Source organism: Spermophilus citellus (assembly GCF_964194105.1).
Source record: "Spermophilus citellus genome assembly, chromosome: 5".
Taxonomy (NCBI): domain Eukaryota; kingdom Metazoa; phylum Chordata; class Mammalia; order Rodentia; family Sciuridae; genus Spermophilus; species Spermophilus citellus.
In genome coordinates, this window is record NC_138186.1 from 21,747,199 (window position 1) to 21,761,894 (window position 14,696).

Below are 14,696 nucleotides of genomic sequence, written 5' to 3' on the forward strand. Positions count from 1 at the left end.
GTCCCGCCCCCCAAGCAAGCACCACCCTGCACGCCGCCCCGCCCCTCTGATAATAAGGAGGCGCGCCTTGGCTCTGCGCTGTTGGAGGCTGGGCTTGGACGTGGTCCTGCACCGAGCCATGGAGGAGCCCTCCTCTTGCAAGCCAGGTGTGTATCCAGGTTAAAACAATGGAGGATCTGTAACATGCTGCTTAGCAATAAAAAGGAATGAGCTGTGGATCCACTCGGCTTGAATCTACATGGAATCACACTGAGTGAAAAAGGCCAATCCCAAAAGGTTACGTACTGTATGATTCCATTTCTTGAAAGGTGGAATTATATAAATGAAGAGCAGATTAGTGGTTGCCAGGAGTTAGGGAGGGAAGTGGCTGGGAAGTGGCTGTGGCTATAAAAAGGATCTGCGGTGATGTTAATGATCTGTCTGACTGTGTTGGTGTGAGGGGTAGTTTTTCTAGGTGTTGGGGAAAGCTAGATAAAAGGTGTATGGGTTAAAAAAAAAGAAATTTAATTGACACAATTCAGGGCTAAAGGACACCCCTAAGAAAGTGAAAGAGCCTATAGTTAGTTGGTGGGTGGGAGGGAGTTTAGAGGGTATTGGTGAGCAGTTTGGGTTAATTGTCTCTTTTTTTCAGCCTTTTTCTGGTGCCACCTTATTTGGTAGCCCACCTGCCATTGTGGCCCCTGCCAAGGGCCCTGGCCCTCTCCAAGCTTGTTTTTTGGTGTCCTGGGATGGTCTATTCATGCTTAGAGCAGAGAGAAGCTTTTGCCTGCATTTATAATGTTCCTAGTGAAACTTGCTGTTGATTGTACTCCATGTCAGTTCTTGGTTCTTTCCTGCTTAGATTTAAGGCTTTGGGTTTTAGATTTCTTTTGACTTTTTACCTACAGTGGCACCTCACAGTGTTGAGTCAGGTTGGTCTGTGTGCTGCTGCTGTGAATTCCTGGTATTCAGAGGTGGGAATATGGCCTGAGATGCCCTCATAACTCTGTGCTCCCTAGCCAGAAAACCGGACATCCTTGTCTTGTGAGCCCAAATCCTAGAGGTCATCTTCATTTTGGAATAGAAAAGCAAGTGTAGGGAGCTTTAGTACCCGGTCCTTGGTCATGCATGACTGTGGTACAGCACTGCCACCTTGTGGTAGAAAGGAGAAATCACAGATGTGGACTGAGCAAGCCTCTTTGTGCTTGGGACTGGAAGCTGGAATGCCTACAATCCCTGGGTTTTTTGAACGTTGTAAATTGAATGGTGGTTGACTCTAGGACAATTTAGTAGAAGGCCGTTTTAAAAAGGAAAGAAAATAACTTCCTGCTAATCTAGTATCGTTGCAATTATTGCCAACATGTGAGATGTGACCTTTTTGTATTCTGAGTTTTAAGAGGATGTCTATGCTCTCAAAATGAGATTAGAGTTAGCATCAATGACAAGAATCACCTCTAGGGGCTTGAAGATTTCCATTTTTTCATTTCATCTTTAAGTTGAAGAAATGCAAAAATAGGATTAGGTATTTTAGGCAAGGAGGCAGATAATCCAGTTATACATTTCCTCTTCTCAACTCCCCATATTTTATTTAAGAATAAAATGGAAAATAGTAAAACTACCTTAAGGTCAAGCAAATTAGCTACGCTATCAAAGAGCTGGTAATTTTGGATTTCATTTAATGATAGCTCTTGCCCTCCTGTTAAAAGCATCCACTTTCCTTTGGGAAACTGATTTTTTTTTTTTAATAGCATTTGTGTGTGTGTGTGTGATGTTATTTGCCATTTACCATTTTAAAGTGTGCAATTCAGTGGCACTGATTATGTGCACAGTATTGTACAACCATTATGGCCATTTATTTCCAAAAACTTTCCATCACACCTAACAAAAACTGTGTTCCCATTTGCTATCATTGGGATCTTGAATGTTCTCCAAAGGCACATATGTTGAAGGCTTAGTCCCCAGCCCATGGTGTACTGGGAGGTGGTGGAGTCTTTAGGAGATTGGGTCTAGGTGAAGGAAGTTAGGTCATTGGAGGTGTGCCCTTGAAGGGATATTAGTACCCTGATCCCATCCCTTCCTCTCTCTGTTTCCCCACTACAGTGAGGTGAACAGCCACTCCCCCTCCTGCTCACTGCCATGATATGCTGCCTTGACATAGGTCCAAAAGGAAGAAAGCCAATCAACTGTGGACTGAGACTTCTGAAACCATGAGCCAAAATAAACATTTCCTTCTTCAAGTTGATTTATCTCAGGTATTTTGTCACAGTGATAGAACACTAACACACTATTTAACAATAACTTCCCACTCTCCCCTCCTCCCATCTGTAGGAGTCCAGCTCTGGCAGGGGGTCTCAGGAGACCAACAGATGGTGAGGAGTAGGAGAAAGGGGGTGGAAAAACAACACAGACACAAAAGTGAAGGTGCTAAATCCCGATCTTTCCTTGTGAAGTTAATCATATATACTTTGCGTTTTGGCAGGCTCACAGTATTTTGTGGTTACAAAACAGGAATCATTATTCAAAGAAACAAAATATTACGCAGCTACAATTAGATAAGAAGAATGTATCTTGGCTTGTGCATAAGCAAGCATTTTTACTTTCAGTTCCCGTTTTGCTTTGAGCTGTTTCTGCTTAGTTAGCTTTTAATAATAGTTAGAAATGTCCCAGACTATTGTCCTATACCTTGACTATTCTTTCTTGACTTACTGACTAGAACCTGTGCCGTGGTTATGGCAAGTGGTTCACTTGAAAAGAGAGGCTACTAATTTTAATCAAACAAGAGCAAGAGCACAAACCATTGTGCACAGGAACAAGAACAAGTTGCCCTGTACTAAGCACTAATCTGTCTTCTTAATATTAATTTTTCTTCTCTAGATTTAATTTAATTTCTCAAAAACTTCCTTGACTGTTTTTCCTACAGGGGGTTTCTCATTAAACATTAACAATTTACGTTCCACAGCTGAATCTTGCATTTAGAGCAAACAGATTTATTCTTTAGAAGTAGTTGCATTAATTGGGAAAGTCACGTTTTTTTTCTTCATACTTAATGGTCATATGAGAAGTCGCAACTATACTTATTAAAAGAATACAAAAACAAACCAGCCAATTCCTAGAAGCATACTGCACTCCTCCAGAGGATGGACGCCTTGTACCATCCACCTCAGTAGGGCCTTGCCATTGCCTGAGTCAGGGGAGGGGCGCAGCACCCATCCACTGGGAACTTAATAAATTTGTCTATTCTCTATATTTCATATAATAGGGGTTCTTTTCACTTAGCTTACTTCCCTTGAAAACTGTGTTGTCAGGCTTCACTCATGTTGTAGCATATACCAGAGCTTCTTCCTCTGGATGAATAATATAAAAAGCGCATACCACATTTTATTTATCCATTCATCCGTTGACAGACACTTAGGTTGTTTCAGTATTGTGAATATTGCTTCAAAGATAATTTTTTTTAAGAGAGAGAGAGAGAATTTTAATATTTATTTTTTAGTTTTCGGTGGACACAACATCTTTGGGGTTTTTTTGTATGTGGTGCTGAGGATCGAACTTGGGCCGCACGCATGCCAGGTGATGGCGCTACTGCTTGAGCCACATCCCCAGCCCCAAAGATAATTTTTATACAAGTATCTGGTTGAGTCCCTGTGTTTGGACCTTTGGGGTATATAAATAAGAGTAGAATTATAGGGTCATATGGTTAATCCAGCATATAGCTTTTTGAGGAGCAGTGAGTGACTACACCACTTTACGTTTCCACCAGCAGTATACAAGGGTTCTGATTTTTCCGCATCTTCATCAACAATTTTACGTTCTTTTTTTCTAAATATAGCCATCCTAAAAGGTGAGAGAAGAGGTATCTCATTGTGGTTGTATTTTTATTTTTGTTGTTGGGTGCTGGGGATTGAATCCAGAGCCTCATGCCTGCTAAGCAGATATTCTACCACTGAGCTGCATCCTCAACCCCTCATTGTGTTTTTTTTTTTTTTTTTTAAAGAGAGAGTGAGAGAGGAGAGAGAGAGAGAGAGAGAGAGAGAGAGAATTTTTAATATTTATTTATTTTTTTAGTTCTCGGCGGACACAACATCTTTGTTGGTATGTGGTGCTGAGGATCGAACCCGGGCCGCCCGCATGCCAGGCGAGCACGCTACCGCTTGAGCCACATCCCCAGCCCCCTCATTGTGTTTTTGATTTACACTTTCCTAAAAACTAATGATATTGAATATCTTTTCTTGTGTTTATTGACTATTCATATCCCTTCTTTGGAGAAATATCTATTCAAGTCCCTGGCTCATTGTTGAATCAGGTTGGTTGTCTATAAGTTGTTCATTTGTAGGATTTCCTTATGTATTCTGGATATTATCAACTTAGAGGAAAGTTTGATTTTGGCTAAGAGTTTTAGAGGTTTTAGTCCATAATTAGTTGACCTGTTGCTTTGGGTGAGCAAGCACAACATGGTGGAAATGTGTGGTAGAGCAAAACTGTTCACCTTGTGGCTGATAAGTGAAGAGGAATGATAAGAGACTGGGGTCCCTCAGTCCCTTTCTGTGGTACACCCTCAGTGACCTGAACATTCTCCACTGGGTCACACCTCTTAATGTTCTACCATCTCCTGGTAGCACTGTTCTGAGGACCAAGCCTTTTACACATGGGTTTTGGTGGGCATTTAAAATTCAAGCTATAATGAAAGGGTAAAGCTTCTAAGCTGGAAACCTTGAATTGAAATGTAAAAGATTAGGTACTATTAAGTTCCTCTGTTACACCCAGATTCCTGAGATAGTTAAGACAACGCCCTACTGACCATTCAGCCTAGGGCCCTGTGCAGTTTTTCACAGGGCCTGAACCAATCAGTTTGAATGTGTACCCAGTTTAGAAGTGACCAATCACCCCTGCCCAGCCTGTTCCCGCCAATGAATGGACTAATCATGTATCAGAGTTGTTCAATTTTCCCGCGCCTCATGATGATTTGTTCTGATGTATGCAAAGCCCCCCCCCCCCCCCCCCCCCCCGCCCTCTCCAAAAAGTGTACTTAAGCTCTGCTTGACCTCTGCTCTGGGCTCTGGGCTGCTCTCCCTTCTTGAGTGAGCACAGAGCCCTAGCGCGCTGGAATGGATCCAATAAATCCCCCTTGCCATTGCATGAAGCTAGTCTCGTGGTCTCTTTCTCCGACGTTTCGCCGGACCCTTACAATATCAATACCCTTTGATACATACAAGTTTTTAATTTTAATTAAATCCAATTTATCAAATTTTTTTGTTGTTGTTCTACTTGGACTTTCTGTTCATATCTTAAGAACCCATTGCCAAACTCAAGGTGATGAGTTTCAAGAAACTCCTATGGTTTCTTCTTAGAATTTTGTGTTTTTAACCCTTATATTTAGGTCATTGGTTTGTCATTTTTTTTATAGAGTATGAAGTAGGGGGCCAACCTTACTCTTGGGTGTGGAAATCCAGTTGTTCCAGCATGATACATTGAAAAACTGTTCTTTTCCCCCGTGAATGGCATTGGTATTTGTAAAAAGTCAGTTGGCCATAAACATAGGGTTTTTTGAGGATCTCTGGTGTATCAAGTATTACATCTATCTTGCTCATTTTAGTATTCTCTTTTGTCTTATAACTAGTTTGATTATAATATATCACAGTTTCAGAGGTTCAATCCACTGTTGGCTGACTCCACAGCTCTGGGCCCTGAGTGAAGCAGAACATCACAGAGAAGGATGTGGTGGAGAGAAACAGCTTAGTACAAGGCAAACAGGAACCAGAGAGAGACAGTTCTGCTCACCAGGGACAAAATATAAACCCCAAAGTCATGTGCTTGTGATATACTTCCTCTACATACTGCATATCTGCCTACAGTTACCACTCAGTTAATCCACATCGGTGGATTAATCCACAGATTAGGTTACATCTCTTATAACCCAATCATTTTGCCTCTGAAAAGTCATGCATTGTCTTCCAAGTGAGCCTTTTGGGGGACACTTCATATCTAAACCACAACAATAATATGGCTTGGTACCAACTTTCAATTAATTAATTTGCTTATTAGCCAGGTTTCTATTAGGACTGACATGATTTAATCACGTGATTCTGAACATTTTGAATACTTAAACTGAGCATTGGTTTCTCATGCAGTACATAATCTGCCTTTTTGTGTGTGTGTGTGTGTGGTGTCCAATTTTCATATATGCTAGATAGTTCTCATGGCCTTACTATTGTATAGAAAAGATGTTCAGATTATTTAGTAAAACATGTGAAACTAAAGAGAATGGTAAATACAACTGTAGATAATAAAATATTAGATTCAAGCTCTTGTAACATGCAGGCTTCTTTCAAAACAGTGCAGTTTCTGACCTTTAGCTATTGTCACATTATTGATGCACGACATTTACAGATGTTGTTAACAGTTAATAATCAGGTCTAGAACACTCTCAAACTGCAAAAGAATGTGCTTGAAACAAATGTGTCATTAAAAAATTGTGTGTTTTTTTTTAAAGTAAGTGAATCTTGAAATAATGTACTTTGGAGATCCTAGTATATCAATGCAAGTGGAATGTAAATGTTTTATTTATTTATTTATTTTAGAGTGGAAAGCAGAAGCTCTATTAAAGGACAGCAGAAAAGACTTCTCCCCGGAGGAAAAAGGGGATCCAAAAGGTTGAATCCAAGGACGGGGGAGGTCTTCCCTCTTTTATAGCTAAGGTCTACTTTTAGCTTTCCTGCATTCCTGTTGCATTCCTGTCCTTTGTTGTCCTTTATCTTGCAGTGATGGAATGTAGGTGGGAAGGCCCAAAAGGTGGGGGACAGGTGAGTTTAAGGAGTAATCTGGGCAGGGAGGGCCTGGGGAGGCCTTTGGATTAGCCTCTCCAAGTTTGCTGGGAGCTGCTTCATTAACATTTCCTTGGGATGGGCTGGGTGGGGGGGGGGCTTGAGAACATTAACATTTCAATTTCCCCAAGTGCTGCTCTGGTTTCCTGGACTCCATTTTCTATAATGGCTTCCATTCTTGATTTTACTCGATATTAGACCTGATTTACCTAACTACACTAACTACCTATCTGTAAATCTGGCTTCATTCCCCCCTCTAATTTTGGAAACTCCTTACTGCTGTAAGGAAAGAGGGCCATGACCGTTCTGTCTTCTTTGAGCTGCAAGGGGGCGGTATTGAGCAAGCAGTTTTGGAGTCCCAGAGACCCTGGGAGGATTCAGACTTAAGGGCCTTACTGCTTTCCTCCCTGCCACTAAAAACCCACAGCAAAAGAGAATCGTGCACTCTTCTTGTTGCCTTTTTACTCCCTAGACTAAAGGAATCTCCTGGGGGTGAGGGATATCTACAGGTTATAAGGCATATAGCGCTTTCTATTGGAGAGACTACTGGAAGAGTTGATTCTAAAAATGCCTCCCTCTAGCAGCTTAAAGAGAACACAGCACATTCTAAACATCGGAGCAGTAATGGGAAATTTTAAAACAGACTAGTGAAAGTTCCTATGCACATGAGGGGAATCTGGGCACTTTTCACTAATCTTCCCATGTCTTTCTTAGTCCTACAACCTAAATTGCTAGCGTTTCTGACCGTCGAAGGAAGGGGAGCATCCAGGAGGGAATGGATGTGGGTTTGGGAGTGTTGCGCAGCCCACATGGAGGCAAATGTGATTGGGGCTTTCCCTCATTGCCTTTCATCTACCGATCACCTTAGATACCCCTTAGGGTTGTCGGGAGGGGGTTCAAGAGAAAGGAACCTTAGGAACACATCTTAGTGTAGCCCAGACCAGAATTCTGCAGTTGTTCCAAACTCCTTCCTCCACCTCCACGCATCCGAAGCAGATTGGGATTAGGGACACTGTGTACTCACACCAATTGCTCTCCAGGCCCAGACAGAAAAGTGGGAAGCGGTTTTGGCAGAACCCAACATGCCTGCTCTGTATGGTGTAAGGGACCGGCGAAACGTCGGAGGAAGAGACCACAAGAGACTAGCTCCATGCAATTGGCAAAAGGGGATTTATTGAACCAGCATGCTAGGGCTCTGAGCCCACTCGAGAAAGGAGAGCAGCCCAGAGCCCAGAGCAGAGGTCAAGCAGAGCTTAAGTACACTTTTTGGAGAGGGTGGGGGGGCTTTGCATACATCAGAACAAATCATCTTGAGGCACGGGAAAATTGAACAACAACTCTGAGCCATGATTAGTACATTCACTGGCGGGAACAGTCTGGGCAGGGGTGATTGGTCACTCCTAAGCGGGGTACATATTTAAACTGATTGGTTTTGGAGCCTGGATGCTTACGTGCCGAGCTACTTGGAGCCCTTAGCTAATAAACAACCAGGGAATCAATGGAAATATTTACTGGGCAGTTCAGGTATTGTCCTAACAACTACAGAGATTACAGGTTCCGGGGGTAGCAGAGGAATTTTAACAATACCTGGTCTATTATTATTATTTTTTTTTTTTTAGCCCAAGCCTTTCAATTTAGAAACTTTACAATGCCCAGTCTTTTACATTTTAACTCAGACTCTTGCAGCTTAGAATCAGCTTAGAAATTTTACCTTTACAATGGAACAGGTGATTGAGAGCTGCCTAGGCCAGGAAACCTCTCACCTGAGTCTTGAAGAGTGGCAGCTGCACTACTGCGTTTATGTAGCCGTCGGGTTTCCACATCACCCTCCAGAAAGAAAGATGCACCTCAGATAGACGTGGGGTGTGTGCAGAGGCTCTTACCTCTGTGTAGATCTCAGTGGGGAACCTCCAATCTGTTACTGCTGTTTACCGATGACAAGTCCTTGCTTCCCCGAATGCTGAAGTATAACACCAGAGAAGCACGCCGAGGCAAGTTTAGAGTGGAAAGTAGAAGCTTTATTAGAGGACAGCAGAAAAGACTTCTCCCTGGAGGAAGAAGGGGACCCAAAAGTTGGAATCCTAAAATGTTATTTTAATCACATAAACAAATTTTCTCTTTATGTGACTTTTTATAGATTTATCTTTTTTTTAAGAAAGAGAGAGAGAGAGAGAAATTTTTAATATTTATTTTTTAGTTTTCGGTGCATACAACATCTTTATTTTATTTTATGTGGTGCTGAGGATCGAACCCAGCACTACCGCTTGAGCCACATCCCCAGCCCAAGATTTATCTTTTTACATTTCAGAAATACTATGCAATTCAGTTGAATGCCTAATAATTCTTGAGGTCACTGCATTTTCATTGTCATTTCTAACACTTATATACATCAATTAGTGAAGAAATGTCTTCACTAAGGCCTGATGTCTCAGGTATATTATATAATATAAAGGTAAAAGTGATATGTTACTGATAATCATGAAGCTTCTCAAGAATATCATTTGTGTTTTCACTGAAAAATTAAATTCCTCTTTTCTGCTGATGACTTTTAAAAGATTTATGCTGACACTCATGGAAAAACTAGTGACGTCCAAATGAAGTCAGACGTTTAGTCAATAGCAAGAAATAAATGTTAGCATCTTAGGTTTGGCAAATGTATCATATAAGATGACCATAAGGGGAAACTGTACTGGGAGAATAAGAGGACTCCCTGAATTATTCTTCCAATTTTTCTAGGAATCCAAAATTATTCCAAATTAAAAATTGTATTAAAATAATTGTTATTTATAAATTTTGAATTTTATGAATATCCCTGCTTTTAAAAATCTTATGAGCTAGCGGGGCCTGGTGATACGTGCCTTTAATCCCACCAATTTGGGAGGCTGAGGTAGGAAGATTGCAAGTCTAAAGCCAGCCTCAACAACTTAGTAAGACCATGTCTCAAAATAAAAAATAAAAAGGTCTGGGGATGTAGATCCATGGTAAAGAACCTCTGGGTGAAATGAATTACAGTAGATGGGGTAGAGAGAGAAGATGGGAGGGGAGGGGAGGGGGGATAGTAGGGGATAGGAAAGGTAGCAGAATACAACAATTACTAATAGGGCATTATGTAAAATTGTGGATGTGTAACCGACATGATTCTGCAATTTGCATTTGGGGTAAAATTGGGAGTTCATAACCCACTTCAATCTAATGTATGAAATATGATATGTCAAGAGTTTTGTAATGTTGTGAACAACCAATAAAAAAATAAAATTAAAAAAAAAAAGAACCTCTGGGTTCAATCCCCAGTACCAAACAAATGATGAGCTAAAAGAATACATTTCTAGTGTAATTATTATTAGTAGTAGTACCAGGGATTGAACCTAGAGGGCGCTCAATCATTGAGCCACATTCAACCACCACCTCCTCTTCTTCTTCTTCTTCTTTTTTTTTTTTGGAGTCAGGGCCTGGCTAAGTTGCTCTGAAGCTGGCTTTGAGCGTTTCATACTCCTGCCTCAGTCTCTGGAGCTGCGGAGATTACAGGTTACGCCACTGCAGTGGACAAATTTCTATTATTTTATTTAACTATATATGCTGTTGGTTTTAAGAAACTATTCTTAGTAACACGAAGCTCTCCCCCAAAGTTGTTTTTGCAATTTCTTAAAAAAATCCTAATACACAATTTCTTTTTGGCAAGCCCATTAGCTCTTCTTCTAATTTTAGATAGATTGCATTATTTTAGATTCTTTTTCCATATCCTTGTAATATAATGAAAGACTGGACCTGACATGGACAATGTATAAATTAATACAAGATAGACTATTTTCTGGACCAAATTTTGGTCCTATATTACAGAACTAAAGAATGGTTCTGTCCTTAACACCCAAAATAGAAAATTGCAGCAATTATTTTACAATATCTTTAAGAAACATTTTGCATCTATCATTATGTCACATTTAGTATTACTAGAAAAAGTCCTTTGTGTTTGTGTTCTAACAAATTAAAAGTTGTATATCATTGTGAAACCAAAAGAGAAGCAAGTAACTAATGAATTAAGACCATGGAAACAAAGCTGGAATGAAGGAAGACCACCATAGCACTATCTCAGAGGCCGACAATTATAAGATTTTAGACATGCTACATTAAATCCAAAAAACTTTTAAAAAAGACCCTAAAAGCTTTTGATCAGTAAGATTCATTCAGGCAGTCATTTACTGTGTCAGTCACTGTTTGGGGCACAGGGAAGTCACTGCCTAACAAAAGCACCCTAGTCACCGGTTCTCTTGGAGTCTCAGAGCTTACAAAGAAATGAGGGAAACAGATTCTAGCAGGGAGCTGGTGCAAAAAAAAAAAAAAAAAAAAAAAAAAGACTGCAAAATAAGTTGCAGTCATCCTGAGGCTATGTGCATGTGAATTCATATGTATGTATACTTATTTACATGTTTTATGTATATGAATGTATACATATATGAATACATGTGTTTATGTACATACATATTTTTATTTTTATTTAAAAAGTTTTCAAACCAAGAGACTAAGTGGGGGCATTTTGTTGGTATTACATTTTCTCCTCCATTAGTACAAATGTATATAGCCTGTCTTTTTTTGTTGTTGTTGTTGTTGTTATGTGCATGTTTTCTTTCCTATTTGCTTTATGTTCATTTTTTTGTTTATTTGTTTTTGAGGGTCACAGTGGATGATAATCATTCTCTTGTAAACTCATTTGTTGCCAGTGAAAAGTAAAAACTATTTCAGGGTTGTGTCAGAAGGGATCTCACTTGCTACTGGTGTTGTTTTTTGTTTGTTTTTGTTTTTGATTCCAACTCTTCTTTAAAAATAGTCTAGTTTTATTTTTGTAAAATATTATACAGATGTAGATGTTTCTACAAATACATATCTTAACGTATACTCAGGTGTCTGGGGGAGAAAGGAGAGGGAAATTTCACTCTTTCTGCAAGTCTGGATTTCTTGACTTTGTTACAAGGACACACACTGTGTTTGCAACACTTTTAAAGTATATGTAGAGCAGTCCTCTGTGCTGAGATCCGTGTGGAAGAGGAGAGGCTCACATTTATGGAATTAAGAACCTTGTGGAAACATTCTGTTGCAAAATGGTAACAGAACTTGTGTGAAGCCCATCCACATCCCTTGAAACAAAATGTTTCAAAACATACAGGAATGCTAATCCCACTGGAAAAAAGAAGGGAAGCTCTGGTGGTCCAGAAAACCTCCCAGCAAGTACTAAAAAGACAGAAAGCTGCTATGAACTGTGGCTGACAATGAAGTGTCCATGTAGGTTCATCCACTTTAACAATGATGTGCCACTCTGGGGTGGGGGATGTTGGCAGTGGGGGAGGGACAAAAGGGATGTGGGAAATCTCTACCTTCTCCATTTTGCTGTGGACCTAAGAGTGCTCAAAATAAATAAATCAATAAAAAGGGTTTATTTGTCTGTCTGTCTTAAATGGAAAGCTGGGATCCAAACATTCACAGAATACTGCTATAAAAGATGGAGAGCTCCAGGAAAACTCTGGGCCAGTTCCATCATTCCCTGGGGCCCTCAGGTCGTGTAATCACCCAGAGTGCTTAGGTAGATGCCGAGGTCCAGCCCCGGGGGGTGGGGGGGTGGGGGGGGTGGGTGAGAGTCCAGGTGGTCCTGAAGGAGGAGTGGCATCTGGCGAAAGAAGAAGAGATGACAGGTTGCAAGTTAGGAGCAATCTCCAGAAGACATCTCCCTGTCCCTGGAGGGACCTTTATTTTTATACCTGTTTTACAGGTGTTTTTTCAGGTAGTTAATGGATAACTTCAAAGCCCGAAACTTTTTGGATTTACATAATTTTCAAGAATTACAACTTTTCTGACATACATTGATTACCTAAGATTTTGAGTACATTGTTCAAAATATTTTTCTGTAACCTTAGTCAATCATGATTAAGCTTTTAGGTTTTCACCTCCATCACTAGGTGCTAGGCAATGCAACTAGACTACACGACTCCTGAGCTATTATTCACTTCTAACTTTAAAACATACCTATAATTATTTCATTAACCTTTAACTTTAAAGCATACTTATAATTATTGGTAAACTTTCTTACTTCTAAACTAAATACACTTAAAGTAGTGAAATCTATTATTTAAAAGCCTACTACTCTGAAGTGCCTCTAAAATATATCTATGTTAATTTTACATTATTCTATTTTAATTTCCAAGGTAATTTCCTTTTTTCAAATGACCTATTCAACTGCTTCCTAAGAGAACTTCCTTGATCCTTGGTCAAAGCACACCAATTCTCATGTCTTTGTAATCTTTAACTAAAGGGCAGGCTTTACACCTCAACCCATTTGTCATTTATATTAACTATGTGTTTTCCATTTTCATCATAAGTTTTTGCGTAAAGCAAAGGAGGGTCTATTGGTTGGGGAATGTATTTTTATTAGCCTCTTGTCCTCGAGGGGATACCATAAGCTATATGAGGTGGTCCTTGTACTGTTGGCACAGCAATTGTTTTTCTGTAATTAGGCTATTGTACAGGTTGTGGCTTTAGGATGGGGTTGGGGGGGGGCTAGTGTAAATTGTTAACCATGGGATAAATATTTCTCGTTTCTTAGGCTTGAGGAATAACACCATTGTTTGTGTCCTGAGAGATATTGAATGCACCTCATAGCATGTCTCCATTGTATCCTTGGTCTCATTCTGGGAATTTTCCTGCAATCTCAGGCAATACGTCCTTTTATTATTGATTAACGTATGCCCTGTTATCCACATCATGAGTATCATAAACAAGACACTTAACATTCCTAATGGTTCGGTTTCCAGATGGTGTGGCCTTGCTGCAGCATCCCCCACGCTGTGACCCTGTCAGACAGCAGGTGCAGGAACACCTTCACCAGGTAAAGACCTCGGCAACCAGACAGGAAGATCAGAAATGTGAGGTCTGTTTCTCCAACCAAGGTGAAGAGCAAAGCTTTGCCATATTTATTTGGCACACTTTGAGAAGAGTATACTAAAGTGACCGACTAGCAAAACTTCAAAATGCATACAGCATTTTAAAGATCTGCATCTTATACTGGAAACTTTCCTGTTGAAGTTTGATTATTTTTATCTTGTGTTATTTTGGAAACTGCTGTAAAAATGGTCTAAGGTGGAGGGAAGATCTCAATTATTTAATAAAAAATTGGAGTGACGATTGAGAGCCTGCCTTAAGAATGCCTTCCGCAAGCACAGACTAAACATGGTACCCAATCTTAGTGTTACTTGTGGCTCTGACTGGTCTACGGGTAGTGCTTTAGCAAAATCAAGGGTTTTTAGCAATGGTCTGAAAGGGCAAATTGGAATGGACTAGCAGATGCGATGTGAAGTTTCTCTTCCTGCGGGACCTCCGGCACAGCCAATGCCAGCACCTGATGCTGACCTTGGCCCCAGGAGGGCTGGGGTTGGGGGCCCTGAGCATAGGCTTCCCACCCTGAAGGTCAGGCCCGGATTTTCCAGGGGTTTTCCAGCTTCCTGAACTTGACCTTCCTCCCAGCCTTCTCCTGGATACTTGGCGCCTCTGGCACTGCTGCAGTGGTGGGGGACGCTAGCAAACTTGTCCCCTTGTCCTGGAAATCACCGTCAAAACCTAGAATGGATAGATAAAACTGCCTAGGTGGCTGGTGCTTTGAAGGAAATGGTGCTGAGGCAAGAAAGTAGCAAATGGGCCACCACAGGGTATACACAGTGTCTCACTTGACCCTCTTCTATGCCCACCCTTGGCCCCAGGTGATTCATCCTCCCAAGTGATTCTTCTCTCAGGCCATCTCCCCACAGCTCCTGGCTCCCTGGACTCCAACTCTTCCTGACCCTGTCCCCAGCCACGTTCCTCTGAGCCTCAACCCCAAGAGCTCCTGGGCCCATCCCACAGGGCCTCAGACCTTTT

General features: G+C 40.8%; 1 long non-coding RNA gene across 1 annotated transcript; it reads left to right on the forward strand.

The window, feature by feature from the left end:
• The first annotated feature begins 52 nt into the window (after positions 1-52).
• Positions 53-13,971, forward strand: LOC308649200. Its single transcript, XR_014022025.1, has 2 exons — positions 53-276; positions 13,598-13,971. It is a non-coding gene; the product is annotated as an uncharacterized lncRNA (long non-coding RNA).
• Positions 13,972-14,696: the final 725 nt, after the last annotated feature.